We start from the raw sequence: 21,782 nt of genomic DNA on the forward strand, positions 1-21,782 counted from the left end.
CTTGCAGTGATACCCAATTCTTCTAAGCTCCTGACAATCACATTCTAATACTACATGCATGTTTGAAATAATATAAGTATTTGATTTTTTAGCAAATCATATTCCTAGTATTTATATCTTTCATTTTTTAAAACATTGAAATAAGAAGAAATATGAACAACTATGTTAGAGGAAATATATCAAATCACTTAAAGGGGGAATTAAGATATTCATCTCAGGTATCCCCTACTCTCCTGGTATTGGGGGGCAGAAAACAGGACTTTTTAAAAATTAAAATACTGACATTCTATATGGAATTAGGAGATATACAATTATGCCATACTCTAAGGAAATTTGATTCAGTTGGTGTGATTATACTTTCACTAATGAAGATTGTAACTATTGCATAAAACAATCTAATCCTCTAATGTTGAGAATTGCTGAAAAAATAGAGGCTATCCTTTAGATAATAAACATTCAAACCTAATCTATCATATCATTTTAAAAGATTCTACCAAAGTATACACTTCTCTGGCATAAATTTCTAGACCTTCTATGACTTGAGGGGAAGAAAAAAGGTTTCATCTCTAGAAGGATGACTACCAGGTGATAAATGTTTTTGGCCCCAGCACTGTGATGAATATTGTCTAAGACATATGACAGATGTATGGGAAAAACACATACAGTGAGCATGAGTAGTTATAATATTTCTTGCTTGAGGGATCTTTTCCATGACTAAAGTTAGAGATACCAACTTTTCTCCACTCAACTTTTCTGGAATTCCTAAAGTCATCTTTGATTTTATTCTTATCATTTGACTCCCATAATTACCAGTTTTCCAATGTAAGCATTTTGGGGAATATATTTCTTTAAAAATAACTTAGATTGCCTCAGGTTGCCACCACAATTGTCCAACATACTCTAACTTAATGCATACGCATTTGTTTGTATTGCTTAGCTTGCCACTTCACAAATATTTTCTAATCTGTGACTGTATTTTATGAATCGTTTTATTGCGTCAAACAGCTAATGGAATATCTTTTACTTACAAGGCAGTGCATACATGCTTGAATTGAAGAATATATAAATTAAAGTCTTAAAGTTCAAGTTTTATTTCACCATAGAGATTCCTCTCTTTTCCCAATACTTACTGCATTCATAATCACTAATCAGATTTCTACAGTTGCTTGTTTTTTAATTCTTTCATGTGCTGATTCTTTCTCTTCTTTGTCTTCAGAATGTCAATAGTATTGCTTCCTCTGTGGTTCTTTCTCCTCTTCTTCCTCTTCATCATAGTAATTAATATCTATATTATTACTTCCTTCATCTAGTTAAGTGATGGATCCAAGAATGTAAACTATATTCAAATGCATCATTCTTTACCAAACTACCATTGTTCCACTCTGCCTCCATGAGTTTTCACATCTGCCTTATATTGTATGCAGCTTGAAGGAAATTAGTGTCTGTTCCTCCCATTGGCAGGGCACCTAGCCAAACATTGGGAACAGATTAAATAATTAGAGAATAACATAAAAGCAAAAGACAATGATGATAATGTTGACAAATGTCATTTAGTAATGGATATAATTGCAGGGTTTTTAAACAAGTATGGTAAAGTCAGCATTGTCATGACTTTTAAGGATAGACCTGACCCTGGTATGGGTTACATGTTGTTATAAAATAAATAACTTAAAGCTCACTGAAAAATCAGCAAAAGAAGTTTACTTAGCACTAATATAAAAATGATATTCAATAAGCATACATTACCTGGACATCCTCATTTCCATATGGAAATGTATGGTCAGGATGACAGTTTATGATATAACTTTGGTACTTAACACCAGATCTGAAGGACCCTGATCTTATGTGGGTGACCTTTTCTTTGCCCTAAAGAAACCAGTTTCATATGACCAGCATCTACTAGAAAACTGTGTCCAATTAGTCACAGTTGTAGTTTTGGCTTATTCCTAAGATAATCAGTTACTTGCTTTGCTTCATCTTAGGGGAGAAAAAGCCCCCCAAAAGGACAAAAACAAACAGAAAAGCTAGAATAACTCATGTTGCACTATGGAGGGATAAATCCTTATATACATCAGTCTTTTCACAGTGGTCAGTTTGCAGGTAAATATAATCATATGTGTCTGAGGAGTTAGATTATGTGTAACAGACTCATGTATTTTCCCCTAATCAATGGAGGATCTCAATTTGTACAACTGAAAATAAGAGCCCCAAGCTTCCCAGAATGACCAGGTTTACCTGCAAAATCATATCCATTCATCTTCCCCATTATATTTTTATTTGTTTACAATTCTGACTTAAAAGACCTTAGTTACTTTCTCAATTCTTTGCCACCTTACAAAGCATTTTACCACCTACCAAACAATAAGAGTTTGGTAGTGGCTAGACCTGTATCTCATTGAGTGAAACTTACTGTGTCTGAACTAAGATACTCAATTATGACCATTTCCAGAATACCATATTCAGTTGGGGTAGTATTATCCCAGAAAAGTCAAAGGGGGTCTGCATGCATGATTAGTACAGGTCTTATTGTCTTTTATGAGACAATAAATGTTCATGATTGATGGCCTGTCATAGCACAAGGCCAAAAGGGGGTCATATTTGATTTCTGTTTACTGTAAAGTCTTATGAAGTGAAATGCCTTGTAGATGAGATGTTCTAATTAAATGAATTACATTAAATTCTATAAAGCTCTTTTTGATCTTCCCATTTCGAAATGATCTTTCCTTTCTTGGACCTGGAACAGCACATTCTTCTACTCTTACTCTTAAGCATTTGTATTCTATTTTATAGTGTCTTTATTGTGCAAGCTCAATGAGGGCAGGAATCCTGTGTCATTTGTATTTTAAGTCCTCAAGTACATTTCACAGTACATTGAATATATTAACTGCTTAATAAATGAATTTTACTGAGGGGCAAACACTTTTGTTTAAGCCTTGTTATTGACATTTTCCTATGGTATATCTGACCACGTTTTAGCTTTAGTAAATAGAATATAAAAGACATAGTTTAAAATTTCTTAAATTACTCTGAATCTAGTCATGCCTTTGAATCTTAATTCAAACTATCAGCACATAGTGAATAAGTCAGTGGGTATAAAAGATTAATTTGCATTTTATATAACAATTTATAATTCATAATCTTACATATTGAGAACTTAAAAGGACCTTAGATTTCACTCACCCTAGCCTATTAATTAGACAAATGGGGAAATTGAAGTCCTATAGTTGTAACTGACTGGTCTAAAGACATAGTTACTTATGGAGTAAATGGAAGAAATAGAATTTAAATTCAAATACTTTGATTAAAAATCTCATTGTCTGTCCACTACATGGTTATGCCTTTTTAAAAGTTCTTAAATACTACCAAATACCTTATGCATATTTTCTCCTTTAAATATTCCAAAAGTCCTGTAAAATAAGTTGTCCCAATAACACGTCTTCATGCTTTGGGGACACTTGAAAATATTAGCAAGTTTTTAAAAATAAAATCCAAATTTTCTTCTCTGTCATTTCTACTCTACTCATTTTTTTTCCATTTTTTTCTGGGACCAAGCAGAATAACCTAATCTTATTTCTTCCTCACAAGAGTACTTAAAAATATTTCATATTAGTCATAATTTCCTCCTTCATATTTTTTTATTATCAAAATCTTTCTTAAATTTAGAAATAAACATAATGCTTCTGATCAGTTCTCACCAGATCTGAATCTTGAGGGACCATTACTCCCATAATGATGGAGGTTATTCTTCTCTTAATACAGCCTACAATTACTAGTTATTATTTTTTTTTTTGCTGTTACATGTCTTTTCTTTTTGTGGCAGTACACTATTGAGTACATTGGGCTTGCCATATGCTTTTTTGGATTTTTTACTAAACAAAATGCCACCTAATCATATTATAACATCTCGCTCATGATGTACTTGTAAAGTTGTTTTTTCTTTAATTCAGATGTTTAGAATATAGTAGCTTATGCCACTATATATGGTACAAGGGGGCTGAGGTGAATAGATCACTTTTGTTTCAGTGTTCTGTGCTTCAGTAGATTTAAATTGATCAGATTTAGATACTGACTTACACATGTAGATACTGATCAGGTGTCTTTGCTAAATCTACAAAAAATATAGTTAGGCATTAAGGAGGTTAGGGATCACAGGTCAGAAATGGAGCAAGTCAAAGCTCCTAGTCTGATCAATAGCAGGATTGAACCTATGAGAGGCTGCTATACTCTAGAACAAGAAAGACAGTTTAAATTAATCATTAACACCTTTCATTTTGACATGATCCAAGGTTTTAGCGTACCAAAATCTTTGTATATCTCAACTTTCATCAGGTATATAGTTATATTTTCTAGCTATCTAATTTTAGTATTTTATAAGCCTATTCCATATACCTTTATCCAAAATATTGATAAAAATGTTTAATAGCATTGGGCCATATATAATTCCCTGAACATCTGACTAGAGACCATTTTCTAATTTTACTTGAAAACTTTAATACCTACTCTTTGGGTCTGTGCCTTCTAACAGTACTGAAGCCACAGCACTTTACTATTGTCTAACCTTTATCTGCATGTTTTCTGGGCCACTAACATGATATATTTTGTCAGACATTTTACCAAAATCTAAGTAAATTACTAGTTACTAGGTTATTTTGCCTATTTTGCAGAAGAAGAAAATTAAGCTCACAGAATTGAAGCATGTCATGCAAGGTCACATAATGTGGAAAAAAACATCAGATTCAGGATTCAGTTCCAGGTATTTCAAGACCCAACAAGGTCAATTGGACCCTATGTTCTTTTCATCATATCCTTTAACATGATAATCTTGCCTGTCCATGCAAAGAGGGAGGGGCTGAGTGAGATGATCTGGACTGTTATGATCACATAACAAATGCCATCACAATGTGATCTGTGTCAAGTTCATCTATATGGAACATACCTGAATGTTTTACCTAATCATGTCCTCCCCATAATTAAAGAAGAACATGGAGATACTTGGATCATCTTGGAAATTTCTTTCGAAAAAATTCCTAGTATGAATCAATTTCCTTATCATTTTTCCCTGTCCCCTAATATTCAGACAATTTGTTATAATTATTTAAATTTTGATGGCTTATTAAAACTGAAAAATAAATTTCTATTAATATTTTCTATTATTTTATCTCACCTTGTATAATGATAATTTAAATGGAAAATTTATCCCATTCATTAGTAAGCCCATGTGACCTACTTAAGCCACATGGAAGCTTAAGTTACATGAGTTTGAGTCACATGAAGTCTGTGGTGGGAGGAGTTTGCTGAATGGGTAGGAAGAAGCAGAGCTAGAGCAGAGCTGAGAAGGAATTGATCAGAGCTAGGAAGGATGCAGGCAATCAGGTAGCTGGCTAGTGTGAGTGAAAGGACTTGTTTCTGATTTTAAGGGGACCTGCTTGTGATTTCTTTAATGGAGCTGGTTTGTGGGAAACCTAGATGAAGGAAGGCTTGGGGATAGTGTTGTTCTCTGCAATGTTACTGTGTATAGATTTTTGATGCTACGATGGATTTGGCTTTCTGGTGTCTGAATAAATGTTTTGGTTTTGCTTTCTGTGTGGAGAGTCTGTTGTATTTAGTGATTCAGAATTGTGCTGTGATATTCATGGCCACCGTAGATGCTGTGAATATTATGTTGGTGCTACATTGGTATCTCACGTTTTCCTCTCATTTCCCCTCTCAGAGAGACATTCCATATGAAACATAATATTTTTGGAGAGGGAAAAATACTACAACTTATCAATACATTGAAAAAGTCTGAAAATATGTGCAATACCCATCTTCTTGAGGGGATAAGTGTGGTAATTTCTGTTGATATCTCTTCATTTGAGACCCTCTATCTGTACAATTTTGTTAAATTTATTTTTGTTTTTTTATGTGTAATTCTTTCTATTTACATTGCTGTAGCTACTGTGTATATTGTTTTCTTGGCTCTGCTTACTTTCCTGTGCATCAAATCATATAGATGCTTCCATGTATTCATCAAATATAATTTCTAACGTCACAGTAATCTCATTGAATTCATGTACCTTGATTTGTTTAGCTGTTCCTAAATTGACAGGCATCTACTTTGTTTCCAATTCATAGCTACTACAAGAAGTTCTACTATAAATGTTTTGGAATTTGTATGGATTTTTTAATTCTGATCAATGACTTTTTTGGGATGTTATCTCAGTAATGGAGTCTTTGTTTCAAAAGACATGAATATTTGATTGAAATGTCTTAATTTGCATGATTCCAAATTGCTTTACAAAGTACTATTTCATAGCTCCACTGAAAACACATTAGTATGCCTATCATTCTAAAACACTTCAACATTGACTATTGCCATTTTTTGTCATTTTTGACAATTTCCAGGATGAGAGGTGAACCATTCCAGTTGATTTAATTTACATTTCTCATATTATTAGTCATTTGAAGAATTTTTTCGTATGCTTGTGAATTTTTGAGACGTGTGATCATTTATCTGTTGGGAAATGACAGCTAGTCATATGTATTCATTGTTTATATAACTTAGATACCAAAGCTTATCAGAGGAATTTGATAGAAAGATTTTTAACTATTTGAACACTTCTCTTCTCATCCAAGATGTATTGATGTTGCCTGTGCAAAAGCTTTTCATTTTCACATTCCCTCTTCTGGGATAAACATATTATTATGTTTCTTTAATTACTTGGTTTTTGTCATTTTTTTAAGTGACTCTGTTCCCACTGGCTCTCTCTCTCCATCAGCCATGAGGCCTTTTCTCATTTGATTATCTCCCTTGAAAAAGAAGGACCCTGACATACATAGGAAGATCTGCAGTGCAGGTTCTTTGATCTGCTTTTATAAAAGGAAAACAACTTTTGAGGGGTCAACAATCACTTTAATCAAGCACATACATCATTCACTTAGTTCAGGAAAAAAAGTCAGCACCCTGAACTTCAGAGAATATACAAGGAAATCAAAATCAACAGACATGGTTTCTAACTGTCTGGCACAAGCAATACATACATCATAAATCAACAGACAGACCCAACTGTCTGATCATTACATATATGCATAGTTACTAGAGAAAGAAGCACCAACATCTGGGTTTTCAAAGCAGAGGGCTCCTTAGGAGCTGCCCAGAGTCTTTTCTGGCCAAACAAATACTTCCAAAAAGTAAGACCCAAAGTAAAACCTCACCACAGAGTATTTGTACATTTTTATTAGACCCAGAGGGCATAATAACCTTTGGGAACCAGTGCCTCATTAACAAAATGTCTGGACCTTCCTATAGATCTTCCCTAGTTAAACTCCCCTTAATGAGCAGGTCCATTAATGGGTGGAGAAGATCTTCCCCTTTAGAAGCAAAATTATATTAACAATATGCAAAAATGAATTGTCAATACACCCCTTCATCCCCTTTCCTTCAGATAATCCAATTTATTAGTTTTTAAATTTTTATATCTAATTTCTTGTGCCCCTTCACACACACAAAAAAAGATTTCTCTTATTCTTTGCATTATTCATCTTCTCTTCCATTTTATATCTTTTTTCTTCTGGTTCATGAACCCATGATTGTTTGGTATTCTCTTTTCTCTGTATTTTTCATGCAGTCAGTTTCCAACATATTCACTCTATGTTCTCCCTTCTAATGACTTACTGCCAGTACTTACTCTAAGGATACCCTTTTTCCATTTTGTCTCATTTTCCAAACAATGCTTTTAGAGTTGTCACATAGGGCATTTTCTTATGTTATGGTCTCATTCCTCCATGCCGTTGATCATATGCCCCACCACTTGATTTTTTTTTGGCCTAAAAATCTCCTCCATGTCTATCATCTCCTTCTCTTCCAAATGCCAGTTGATTCCATGGTTTCTAACTCCCCTGCTTCCAAGAAAAGCAGACTTCAAGCACTAAATCTTCTAGGCCCCATCCAGTATATGGACCTCAACTCCCTTCATCTATCTCTGTTTTCTCAAAGAGGCATTAATCAATGGAATTCACTCTCATGTCCAAAGTAAGTTCTGCTTTCTTTCTTTTCCCTTTTCAGTCTTTCCTCCATTCTCTTCACACATTCCCATGTAAGCTCTCTTTCTGAGACCACAGGTCAATATATTCCTTGCTCCTCTCTGTCCTCCTGTTCCCCTTCTCCCCATTTATGTACATTCTGCTGTTGTAGTGTGGTCCCACAAAAGAAGCAGTCACCTGTGGGCCGTGTGTTGTCAGGTTGTATCCACAATACCTTCTGCCTTTTCATTGTGAACAGATTTTCACATTTGTCTCTCTGTCCTTATGTACATTTAGAAAAAGAAAGTGTCTCACTGGTCTCTATCATTTCTCTTGCTGTCTTTCTCTGATGCATTCATTCATTCTTCCTCTATTTCTGCTGTTTGGTGTCTTCCAAAAATCAAACAATCTCTTCAGTTCTAATTTCCAATCTAATTATGTTTCAAATGTTTCTTTCCTATTTACCATCTTTCATCTGTATGGTTCAGCACAGATTTTCAGAACTGCATCCTGAGCATCACTGTTTTTCAGAATACATTCTTCCATTTTCTTCTTGTACAGAATAATCTTGCATTATTCAAATGTCCCTTTTTTTATTTGAAGTCTTTCTCCTGATGGCTTGTAGAACTAGTTGCTTCTGAGTTGTATTCGTAATATATGTCTTGGATTTTGCAGCCTTTTTTTCTGGAGGTGACTAATGTATTCTTTCAATTGGAATATCATTTTCTATGTTCAGAATTTCTGGTCAGTTTTATTCTTTTATTTCCTTCATTGTGGTATTAAAGTTTTTTGTTTTGTCATTTTTAAAACAAATTTTGGTTTTTTTCCCAATGACATGTAAAAATACCTTCTAACCTGCATTTCTTTTAAGTGTGGAGTCCCAAATTCTCTCTTTCCTTCCCTCCCTTTCTCTCTCCTTGAGATGGTAAGCAAATTTATATAGGTTATATATGTGTAATCAAAGAAAATATATATTCTTTTTAGTTATGTTGTAAAATAAAACTCAGAAAAATATTATTCTTTTGAAAAAGGAATGATTTTTTGATTATCTCTATGCATCCTTTCTTGGAGTTCAATGGGTTTTTGTTTACATAGTGAGCATTTTTTCTTTTTTTTTGCTTTTCTTCTAAGTTGTCCTTTACTTCTGTGCAATTGCAGTGCCGATTCTCTCTCTCTCTCTCTTTCTTTCTCTCTCTTGTGAATTTTGCCATTGAAGATTTAAGTTTATCTTTCCTGCTTATTATTTTTTCTTTTCCATTTCTTTATTAAAACAATTTCTTATACATTTCTCAATCTTGTATAGTGTCTACATATATGTGTGTATGATGGGTATATGGAATGTTCTATACATACACATACAATATGCAAATAAATTTATATATGCATATGAACTAAAGATCTACATTCATTCGTGAATTGCAACTAGATATTTACATATTTGGCAATATATTTCCTACTTGTTTGACTTTAGATAAGCCTAATACCTAGCCTCAGTTTCCTCATCAAGAAACTGAGGGATTGGATTTGATGGTAAGGTACCTTTGAGCTCCATTATTATGACTCTAAAACTTAGAAAATCAAGAAATAATCAGATATGATGGAAAGAGTCCTGAGCTTGGATCCCAAGGAATTTCAATAATGTTCTACTTTCTGCCAGATGAGCTGTTATTTGATTAGAGAAATGAAAGAAGCCAAGGATTCTCAGGAGCAAACGTGAAGGATAGTATTCCAGGGATGGAGGAAAATTAGTACAAAAGCAGAGACATAAAATGAAGCATTGTGTGGGAGGAGAAGCAAAAGAGCTTTGGTTGGAGTAAAGAGGTCATGAAAAAGAGAAATGCATGAGTATACTGTCAAGATAGAAAGAGACAAGGTTGTGAACACATTTTAATGATATAAACAGGGGTCTATGTTTGAAGCTATAAGCAATAAGAAGCTACTTGAGCGTATTTAGTGGGGGAAGTGTGGAATGATCTAGCCTTTACCTTATGAAAGTCATGTTGGTAACTGAATGGAAGATGAGGAGGAGTGGGGCAAGACTTTCAGGAGAGAGAAATATTATTTTTGTTTTACAGTTTTGTTGTACATACCTTGTTTTGACGTTAGCTTGATGCCATGGTGTCAATTATACCTTCTGTTATAGTTCTGTCATTTTGGTTCCCTTTGCCATTATTAGAATTCTGAGCACAAGTAAGATCTGCTGGTTATCACATTTTGACACTGGGGTGGACTGTTAGACTTCCTGCCACTTTGTGATCAGTTATGAAATGTAAGTTATATAGTGACTGGCACACATTTTAATAACGTTTTTCTTTGTACTTGGCTGTCCCTTTACCGTTTGGTCCAGTGGAGACTGAAGGCAGAGGAGAATGAAAACTGGTTGGAACAAAATAGAATATTCTGCAAATTTTTCAAGAGTAAAAAAAAATATCAGGGAAGAAACTGATTGCCATGACGTAAAGAGGTATAACGAGATAATTAAGATGATTTTTTAAAAGGGAAATTTAGTTTGAACAACAGGAAAAAAGAAACACCTACTGAAAGTAAAAGCTATTATGCTCTACTATTAAACAATCTTCTAAAGTAAGTGGGAATACACCAAGCTGAAGACAGCTGAGAGTCACCATAAGACTGTGCTATATCAAAGTTCAGTTTCTACAAATCTGGATGGCTGTTGGGGCCTTTTATAACTAAGATTTCTTCAAATTGTGTTCTTTTGCATTTTAGTTTGGAAAATGCACATAGAGCATTCACTGTCTTTTATGTTTTCTGCTGTTTTCTTCCAACCTCACATAGACTGTCTTATTTCCTGTCTTTGTAATTTACCCCATTTAGCAACAATTCCCTCCAAGTGTACACATTAGTATATAATTCTTGGTTTGATAATTTCAGAGGTGAAATCAGTGGTTGTCAGACAAATAAGAGAAAATTTTATAAGGTTATTTTTATGGGCTTAGAAATTCTGAGCACAGGAAAATGAAAGAATAGGTCAGGAAATTCCAAGCTCTCAAGATTTTCCCCCACAAAAGAGATAAAATAGCACCTTAGGGTGAACAAAGTGTGGATAAAAATAAATAAGAATAGGGGCACAACAGAAGTCTTCCTGGGACAATTTGAGATCAGGAGAAAAATCCCAGGACAAGGTTTGGCCCCAGTAAAGAGTAAACAACTCAAGGTAGGGTCCCCTTAAATGTAATGCAGCAAATTCTGGGGTTCATTGATTTGAGAGGCTGCCTTGGTCCCAGTTTTGGGAACTTTCACCCCCAGATAGTGAGGGAATTTGAGTATCTGAGGCTGGGAAGATCAAGGGAACTTCTACTGACAAGGAACACCAGACCCAGCTGTGCTGCAAACAGCAGGGGTGATAATGAACCAACACAGACACAGTGAGTACAGAAGCAGTAGGGTAGAAAGGCCCTGCTTGTGGGCACTTACAGGAAATTGGAGATTTGGTTTTGGTTCCAAGCTAGAGGGGACAACTGAAGATCTGTGGCAAGAGGCACCATGCCTCATACCCCAGGCTAAAGGTGATTGCAAACATTAAGCTATTACCACTAAAATACACAAAGGAGAAATAATCCAGCTGTAGAAAACTATTATGGAATAGAGAAGAGCAGCATTCATCTTCAGAGGAGGATATGACTAAAGAATCCCCCAAAGAGTAACATCAAATGGTCACCTGCCCAAAAAGAATTCATAGAAGATATTAGAAAAGAACTTAATAATTAAATGACAGAGACAGAGGGGAAAAAATAAGAATAATCCAATAAAATAAGAAGATCATGAAAGAAAAGTCAACCAATTAGGACAGGAGATCCAGAATATTAAGGAAGAAAATGACACCTTGAAAATTAGCAACGGGTAAGGTGAAACCAGGGAAATTATAGAAGATCAAGAAATAATTGGACAAAATATGAATAATGAAAAAATAGAAGAGAAAGTGAAACATAAGAAAAAGAACAGATTTGGAGAACAGATCAAGAAGAGAATACATAGAAATAATTGGACTAACTAAAAGTTATGATCCAAAAAAAAAAGAATCTTGATACAATAATACAAGAAATAATTAAAGAAAATTGTCCTGAAATATTATAACAAAGGGAGAAAATAGAAATAGAAAAAAAATCTATCAATCACCACTTAAAAGAGATCCTATTAGGAAAATTCACATAGGAATATCATAGCCAAATTCCAAAAGCCACAGCTCATGGATCAGTTATTAAAAGCAATGAGAAGAAAACAATTTAAATACAATGGCGCCACAATTAGAAATCACATAAGACCTAGAATCGGAGACATTAAAGTACCACAGGTCTTGGAAAACTATATATTGAAGAGCAAAAGAACTGGGGCTCAAGCTGCAAATATCATACTCAGAAAAGTTAATCATAATACTGGATGAGAAAAGTAGACATTTGATCACCTGTCAGACTTTCAAGACTTTGCTAAAAAAACAAAACAAAACCTGAATTTAGAAAATTTGCCATACAAGATCTAAGATAAATATAAGGTACATATCAAAGACTGATTAAAAGGGAGTCAATAAGGACAGAAAATTTATTTTTTTTATATATAAAATGTGTGTCTAAGATTTTATTAATAATTGGGTAGCTTATAATAAAGTTTGGGGTAACCCTGAGTATGATATGTATTTTAAAAGGAAAACCATTTAGGAACAACTAAAAAGAGTAATTATCTACAAATGAGGTATAAGAGGAATTAGATGGGGAAGGAGGGCTGGTAGTTCTGCTACCCTGCTTTCACTGGGAATGGGTTTAAGAGGAAATAATACATCCGTCCATACATACATATGTGTATAGATGTATGTATATACATATACATACATATGTGTGTATGTATGTATTAGAAGAGTATAAAGTATAAACTGAGAAGAAATAAAATGGTTGGGGCATAGGGAATGGAGAGATGACAAAGGAGAGATCTTTGGAGGGGAGAGCAAGGCAATAGTAAAAGGTGGGTTTAGATTTATGAGAATGGGAGGATAGGGGAAGGATCCTTAGAGGGGAGTGGGTAAGTAATTGGAGGGCAAGGTAGTGTATAGAAATAAAGCAGAGGAGGCAGGAGGAATAGGAAAGAAGAGATATGCACAAATATAAAAATACAGATCAGGAGTAGAATTTCTTTGGGAAAGTATATGTCTATAAATGTGTGTATATATGTACATGTATTTACATACATGTACATATATGTATATGTAAGCTATAGAGAAACATATCCACACTTAATTATAACCTCCTGGGTGGGGAGAGAAAATAAAGTAAAAAGTGCACAGTACAAAGGAAAACTTACTGGGAACCAAAGAAAAGATGGACAGTTCTCAACACAAGCTGTATTACTTATCATACAGGCATTCTTGAAATGAAAATGTATTGTTACGTATTTTGAATCCTCTCTTATATTCTGCTATGCACATGACATTTTTTTCTTTCTTTGTATTTAAGTTCCAATATTAAATTTATGACATTTTTTTCTTTATTTTATTCTGTATTTGTGTTCTGGCATTTGAGTCTAAAATACTATTTAAAAAAAGAAATTCTGAGTACAGGATGGTGGACTATCATGTGTCATTAAAGTTTTTTGATCACTGACACATTCATAGTGGACACTCCCCTCCTCCCCACTCATTTTTTAATGACATTCACTTCATAGCTTTAAGATTAATTTGCCTACAAGTTCATATTTTTCATAAACACATATACATGAACACACACACACACACGGATATACACATACACACCTTCTTCCACAATGTGAAGAAAAAGAGGAACTGTTTTCCTATAGTATGATTAAGCTTATGCTGCTTTATTTCTTTCCATTTTAATTTCCTTGGGGTAAAATGCTAACAAAATTGGAAAGCACAAACATTGGGCAAAAAAAGAGAAAAAAATAAAAGAAATTGAATTTCTGGGTTTGCGTGAATCTAGGGTTTAGGAATCATTGATTCTGAAATCTGAAAGAGACCTTAGAGGGCATTTAATCAAACACATATCTCAAGCAATCATTCCCTTCTACCTTGTGTCCAAGTAGATATCCAGCCAATGCTTGATTACCTCCACTTGTGGTAAAATCACAACTTCTTGAAGCAATGTATTTCAATGATAGAAGTCTTGTACCTGTTTAAAACTGATGGTGCAGACTAAAAATCCACTACATTGAAACTTCCTAATTTCTTGCTTTTGTTGACCAAGAAGAGGATGTCTAATTTCTCTCTAATGTGATTTGTTGTTATTTAGTCATGTCAAATTCTTCATTACTTCATTTGGGATTTTATTGGCAAAGATACTGGAGTGATTTGCCATTTCTTTCTCTAGTCCATTTTGCAGAAGAAATGAGACAAACAAGATTACCTAACTTGCTCAGGGTCACATAGCTGGTAAGTGTCTGAAGCCAGATTTGAACTTATAAAGATGAGTCTTGCTCACTCCAGGTCTAGTACTCTATCCACTGTACCACCTAGCTGCCCCTTTCCCATGTAATTACCCATGAAATATTTTGAAATAGTTGCTATATACCAGCTTTTCCTGACAAAATACTTCCTGGAACTTCTTAACGATATGTGTTTGATTTGATTTCAAGTTCCCTCCCTAGGGATTCTGTTAAGAAATAATGCCATTAGAGATATAGACATTTGGATTTCAAAATTTCTCTTGAAAATGAAAAACAAATAATCTTTGAGAGATTTATTTTAAAAATGCAAATCATTCCTCAGTTGATAAATGGTCAAAAGATATGAACAGGAATTTTCAGATGGAAAAAATTAAAGCTGTCTATAGTCATATTAAACATGCATAATCACTGATTAGAGAAATGAAAATTGAAACACGACTAAGGTACCACATCACACCTCACATATTGGCTAACATGACAAAACAGGAAAATGATGAATTTTGGAGATGTGGGAAAATTAAAACACTAATTTATTGTTGGTAGAGTTGTAAACTAATCCAACTATTCTGGAGAGTAATTTTGAACTATGCCCAAAGTGCTTTAAAACTGCGTACATCTTTTTTATCATCACTGCTAGGTATACCACAAAGAGATCATAAAAAAGGGAAAAGGACTAATATTTGAAAAAGAAAACATTTATAGCTGCTTTTTTGTGGTGGCCAAGAATTAGAAACTAAGACTCTGCCAATCAATTGAAGAATGGTTGAATAAGTTGTGGCATATGAATGTAATGGTATATTATTGTTCCATAAGAAATGATGAGCAGGTGGATTTCAGAAAAAACCTAGAAAGACTTCCATGAATGGATGCTGAGTGAAATGTCCCTAACCATGAGAGCATTGTACACAGTAACAGCAGCACTGAGTAATGACCAACTTTGATAGACTTAACTTTTCTCAGTAATACAATGATCTTTGACAGTTCCAAAAGACTCATGATGCAAAATAATGTCTACATCAAGGGAATGAACAATGGAGTCTGAATTCAGATCAAGGCATACTATTTTCTTCCTTTTTTTTTTCTTTCTCCTGTTTTTTTTTTTCTTTTGTTCTTATTCTTCTTTCACAACAAAACTATTGTGGAAATATTTTGAATATGAATGTACATGTATAGCCTATAGCAGATTCCATGCTTTCTTGGGAAAAGGGTGTGGCATGAAGGGGGAAAAATTTGAACTCAAATCTCTCATAAAAGTGAATTTTGTCAACTAAAAATAAATAAATAAATGAATAAATGAATAATTTTTTAAAAGTATGCCATATCATCTACAAAGAGTGGCAGATTTGTTTTCTCATTCCCATTTTTATTCCTTCAATTTCCTTTTCTTGATTTATCCTCATAGTTTGCATTTCTAATGCAATATTTAATAATAGTGATAATGGATGTTCTTGCTTCATGCCCGATATTATTGGGAAAATTTCTATTTTATCCTTATTAAAGATAATGCTTGCAAATGATTGTAGATAGATACCACTTATCAATTTAAGAAAGAGATGATTGATTCCTATGCTTTCAATTGTTTTGAAAATAAATGAGTATTGTATTTTATAAAAGGCTTTTTCTGCATTTATTGATATAATGTTGTGATTTTATTGTTTTTGTTATTGATATGGCCAATTATTCTGATAATTTTCCTAATATTGAACCAAACCTGCATTTATGGAACAAATCTCACCTGATCATAGTGTATGATCCTTGTGAAATATTGTTGGAATCTCCTTATGGTATTTTATTTAAGTTTTTCCATCAATATTTATTAGGGAAATTGGTCTCTGACTTTCTTTCTATTTTGCTTTCCCTGGTTAATGTATAAAAACCATATTTATGTCATGGAATGAATTTTGTAGGACTCTTTCTTTACCCATTTTTTGAATAGTTCATGTAGAACTAGGTTTAATTATTCCTTGAATTCACTTGTAAATCTATCTGATCCAAAAGATTTTTCTCATGGTGTTCATTGATAGCTTATTCAATTTCTTTTTTCTAAAATAAGGTGATTCAACTATTCTATTTCTTCTTCTGTTAACATGGGGAATTCATTTGTTTTGATTATGAATAGACCATCTGTCATGACACCAACAAAAGCCTTGAACACAAGTTGTAACCACTTGCCATGGATGTAGTTGTAGGTATTATCTTCAGGTATAAATTGAACTTCAGAAATATTGGAATCCTTTCACCTCAGTAATTTTGTGTTTCTAGTGTATACCTGCTAGGCAAGTAAACAAGTGGGCAGAATGGCCATTTATTTTTCCTCTCCCATCAATGTGTACACTTAGATTCCCTGGGATTCAATTACCCCTCCATCTGTCACATTCTGATACAGAGGGTAGCATGCTAGACAGACTTCATATCAGGAAGCCTTGAGTTTAAATGCTTCCTCAGACACTTATTAGACTGGGCAAGGCACAGCCTAAGACTGTCTTAGCTTTAGTTTCCTCAGCTGTAAAGAAAATATAATAATAGCATCTGTGCCATAAGGTTGTCGTGACAGTCAAGTGCAATAATATATGTGATGTGTTTTGTAATATTTGAAGTGCTATATAAAATTATTTTTTTACTCCTCTTCCTGCATCCATTACCACACCCTACACACTCACTTGGTGTCCTCTATTCTGGAGAAGGTTTTTTTGTTTTCGTTTATTAGCTTTTGTTTGCTTTTTATACTTACTGAATCTTTCAGTGGAGGAGTGCCTGACAATACCAACAGATAGCTTCCTTACTGCTACTAGCCTCTAGTGATCTCAGAGGTACTATGGTGAAGGCAGTTTCCCTCTGTTCAGGAAAAATGTTAAAATAAATAAATAATGTTTCTTTTCCCTTTGAATGTGGAACCTCAGACAAATTAAACTGGTAAGACAACTATTTTAAACTTTATTCTGAAGTTTTCTTAGTCTCCACCCCCATATTGTATCCAAAGCACTCACTGATGCAGTTTAACAAGTAACTGTTGTTATAAGAGTATAGAATTTAATTTATACTTAGCAAAAAGGAGTTCCAAAGACCCTGGGTTAGCCAGATTCTGAGGAAGACGGGATATCTATCTCTTGCTAGGAGTAATGAAAATATGTTTGCGTATTGGGGGTGGGGGAGTTCTTTGTTGGGTTACAATTAGCCCCTAAACTAGAAGATACCCATTATCTGTTTATTTTTTTAAACTGCCTGCCTTCAAAATCTGTCCCCAGTATACTCAGATAACATTAACCCATTGTCTGTGCCACAAGGTCAGAAAATAATGCCCAATCTGTTCCTTCTCTCCTCATTATTGTCTGCTGATCGAGTCTGACAGTCTCAAGGAGGTCCTTCCTTCCAGCAGCAGCACTGTCACCAGAGACAAGTCCCTGTTTCCTGTCATGGGAGACTGCCACACCTTACCCCCAAAATATTCACAAGTCAGAAGTGATTGAGCAGTAAAAATATCTCCCTCCAGCTTATTCTTTATCCTAACTCCTCTTATCTGTTACCAAAATATGGGAAAAGAGCATAACAGATTCTGAAATTTGCATCATTCAACCTCCACAACAGGTCTTGCATCTGTTCACTTTTCTCCTGACACAAAATCTCTATCTTAATTCATATCCTTAATACCTCTCACTTAGAATATTTAAATATTTTAACTCATATTCCAATCTACTTATATTTTTTTCTTTCAAACTCATCCAAAATGGAGCTATATTAATACTTTTCTAAAGAAATAGACTTAATTATTTCATTAAATGTATCTACTTGTAGATATAGGTAGATTGATATATCTATACATGCATGAATATGTATGCATATATATATGTATATATATATATATACAAATAGATCTTTGAATATACTCTCTAAATAGTCAATAACTTCTGTACATATTATAACCTCCCATCAGAATGTAAGTTCCTGATAGCAAAGATGATTGCATTTTTTGCTTTGCATATCTAATACCATGATGCCTTGCATATTGTAAATGCTTAATAAATTTTTGCTGAATTGAATTGTATTTAATCACTAAAATGAAAGGATATAATGATTAGAGACACTAGGCTACCCAGATCATTACCAATAAAGGCTAAGAAACTGAATGTATGTATGTATCATCTATGTGCACATATATGTATGTATGTGTTGCATACACATGTATATATGTTTTCATGTATATGCAAACATGATTGTGGTTTTTGTTCACATATGTATAAATGCACATATATACATGTATGTTTTGTAAAATACATATGCATGTGTAATATACTTAAATATGCATATTTGTGTATGCTTGCTGATCTAGATCCAGATTCAGATATGGCATTTCTTCCATTATTTCCCTACCTTTCCACTGCCCCCACCTACCTGGAATTAAAATTCAAAACACAATAAGGAACTATCACCTGCAGGAGATATTTTCTGATCCTTCTAATTACTAATGCTCATTCTTTCTAAAAATGACTCTACATTGCCTTAAATATGGTTTGTTTTTTGGTTGCTTGTTGAACTTCAAACTCCAAAAGAACCCAAATGACATCACCATATTGGGGTTAAGGTACCGTGTATCTGACTGTGGCTGATCAGGCCAACATGAACTTAGAAGACTCTACCACACGTTGAGCAGAAATAGTCTACATGAACCTTTGGAGTATAAATGTGTGCATCTCATGTTTCTTCTGAGCTGCTCTGTATATATAATACACACATATACATACATATGTACGTATATTTGTGCATGTAAATATGTGTATATTCACATATAGAATCTGTATACATACTATATTATATATATATATATATATATTGCTGTGTATATGTAATGGTTTACTCTCCTAGTAGATTGTAAGCTCCTGAAAGAATAGACAATCTCAATTTTACTTTGTACTTTACGTATTGTAGATGCTTAATAAAAGACTATTGAATTAAGTTGTATTTAATCTTGTAAAATATAAAGGATGCAATTACTGGAGATATAAGACTTTTCTCATTGTTACCAATAAAGACCATGAAAGTATTTGTTGAAGCAGAAATCATAAAACCCTTGTAAAAGAGGAGACACAGTGGTTACTTTTCTATTTTAAAAATCATAACAAAAAAAGATAGGACAATTAGTCACATATTAATGAGTATCCAAATAAAGGAAGGCAGTATTATTTGGATTAGTAGAAAGCTTAGTAGGTTCACATACCTTCAGTTTTTCCAAAGTCACTGCAATAGAATGGGGATGGTTTGAAAAATGAAATTCTAAAGATTAAAACAATCCATATGAAGAAAATGAGGAATTTTCTAAAAAAAAAAGATCAATGAGAAAGCATAGGAATATGTTCAGCTCCCTAACCCCACCCAATGCACATCTACAAATTTATGCATAGAATGGAAGGGTAGATAATTTATGATGAACATAGTAACAGTGCAATTATAAGAATAGTATAAAGAGAGTTAAAGATGAGAATATACTGTCAAAATCAGAGGAAGCAATTATAAGAATATAGCATTTTAAAACTATTTTGAATGAAAAGAGGAAATTCAATGAAGGAAAGGGACAATTTTTTAGTTTCAATGGAAAGATGATAATAGACAATGGAGAGGAGTCAGAAATATTCGACTTTAATTTGCTTAAATAATCCTTGACCTATATGCCAAAACAAGAACTATTTATTGAGAACTGAAACCCAATATAAGTAAGGAGATAATAAGAGAATACCCAGATGCCACTGGTAAGTTAGAGCAGTTTAAGTTATAAGATGCTGCTTTAACTCTATTTTTTTCACCATATTGATTGGTGTAATTTCTAGTAGTCCATGAATTTGGTTAATTAAATATCAGTCTCTTATATAGCTTTCTTCTAAGATGCGCTGTCCCACCAACCAGTTTTTATGGTTGTAATGCAATACCAGATAGTTTTCAAAATTATTCCTTTTTTACTGTAATTCTAGATGTGGAGAAACAAACCATCCTAATTTGTAGGGCTAGTAATTTTTAGTTTATCTATATGAATTTGAAAAAAATGCATCGTGATTTAAATTATCTCATGATGATTTTATTAGAATTGCTCAGTCTGTAGAATAATTTGTGTAGTATAATAATTTAAAGCTTTTTAAATTGACTAAAAAGATGTAATCCACCCCAATTTTTAGGAGGTTATTTATTTCCATGAAAATTGAAGCATATTTATATATTCCCTTTATGATTTAAGAAATATATCTTGCTTTTTATGTACAAAAATCAACATTTTCTTTATATAACTTCTTTCTCTTTGTTGTTTTCTAAGCAATTGTAAAGATTGATAATGAATTTTGTTGATTTGCTTTCTATTCTGCTAATTTTCTGAAGTCATTTATCATCACGATTTTTTGTTGGTTCACCAGGGTTTTCAAAGTAAACCACCACATTGCTCCCTAACAAGAAACTTATTGTCCTAGCATTACTATTGTCTTTTCAAATATTATCTTTTTTTGGAAAAATCTAATTTTCTACATTTTAAACATTATTCCTGCCCTTAGAAAATTTCTTTGTTGCTTTCAGTTGTTTGCTTTGTATCATTTCATTTAGTTCTGTATTTCATTGAGTAATGTTTGTTTCTACTGAAACAGCAACATGATCTTGTCACTTTTATAGATACTAATTTTATAGGAACTAATACTATGATTTTATTTTATAGATACGAATTATTCTATTTGTTTTTTAATTCTATATTATCCTCCTTTGTCCATGTAAAGCCACATTTTAATAGTTAGAATAATAATTTAATAACAATAAATATGGACATGCTTCATTAGGCTTTAGTGTAATAATTTGTATAAAATATATCTATGAATATTTACTGTTAATTAATTGGTCATTTGGTCTATGACTACCTGCTTTATTGGTATCTGATTTGGTCATCAGGATCATATTTGCCTCAGAAGAAGATTGGTAGAGTACTTTGAGCACAGTTTATGTATCTTATTACCTGCTCTAAAATTGTTGATAGAAGTCATGTATAACATGATCTGGTACATAATTCTCTCCCTACAAAATAAGAATGAAAAAATAATAACATTGAATTGTATCAGTTTCTGGTTTATTTGTTTGTTTTGCTTATTTCCTCTCCAGTTTGAATGATGGTAATACATTAAAGGATCTTATTGATTTGTTTGTGCCTTCAACTTCTCTTGTCCCCAGTACCCCACATAGAACAAGCTCTGAGACATAACAAAAGTGATGGCCAGGCTTCAGAATAAATACTTAAATAATGTCTGATAATGAAAATATTTCCCATTATGGCAAATGTCAAATTTGGCTTGCTCTTGGTTTGTTCTTCAGTTTCTGAAGTTAGCTGTAATTTTTATTGTGTCCTCTCTTCAAGA

The 21,782-nt window shown here is 33.2% G+C and overlaps 1 long non-coding RNA gene across 1 annotated transcript in view; it reads right to left on the reverse strand.

The window, feature by feature from the left end:
• Positions 1-820: 820 nt before the first annotated feature.
• The window catches only part of LOC140521097 (uncharacterized), a 92,866-nt gene continuing 71,904 nt past the window's right edge, over positions 821-21,782 (reverse strand). The window contains exon 3 of the long non-coding RNA XR_011972793.1: positions 821-1,466. This is a non-coding gene — a long non-coding RNA (uncharacterized lncRNA). The remainder of the gene's footprint in view (positions 1,467-21,782) is intronic.

The sequence above is a fragment of the Notamacropus eugenii genome, chromosome 1 (genome assembly GCF_028372415.1).
Source record: "Notamacropus eugenii isolate mMacEug1 chromosome 1, mMacEug1.pri_v2, whole genome shotgun sequence".
Classification (NCBI taxonomy): Eukaryota; Metazoa; Chordata; class Mammalia; order Diprotodontia; family Macropodidae; genus Notamacropus; species Notamacropus eugenii.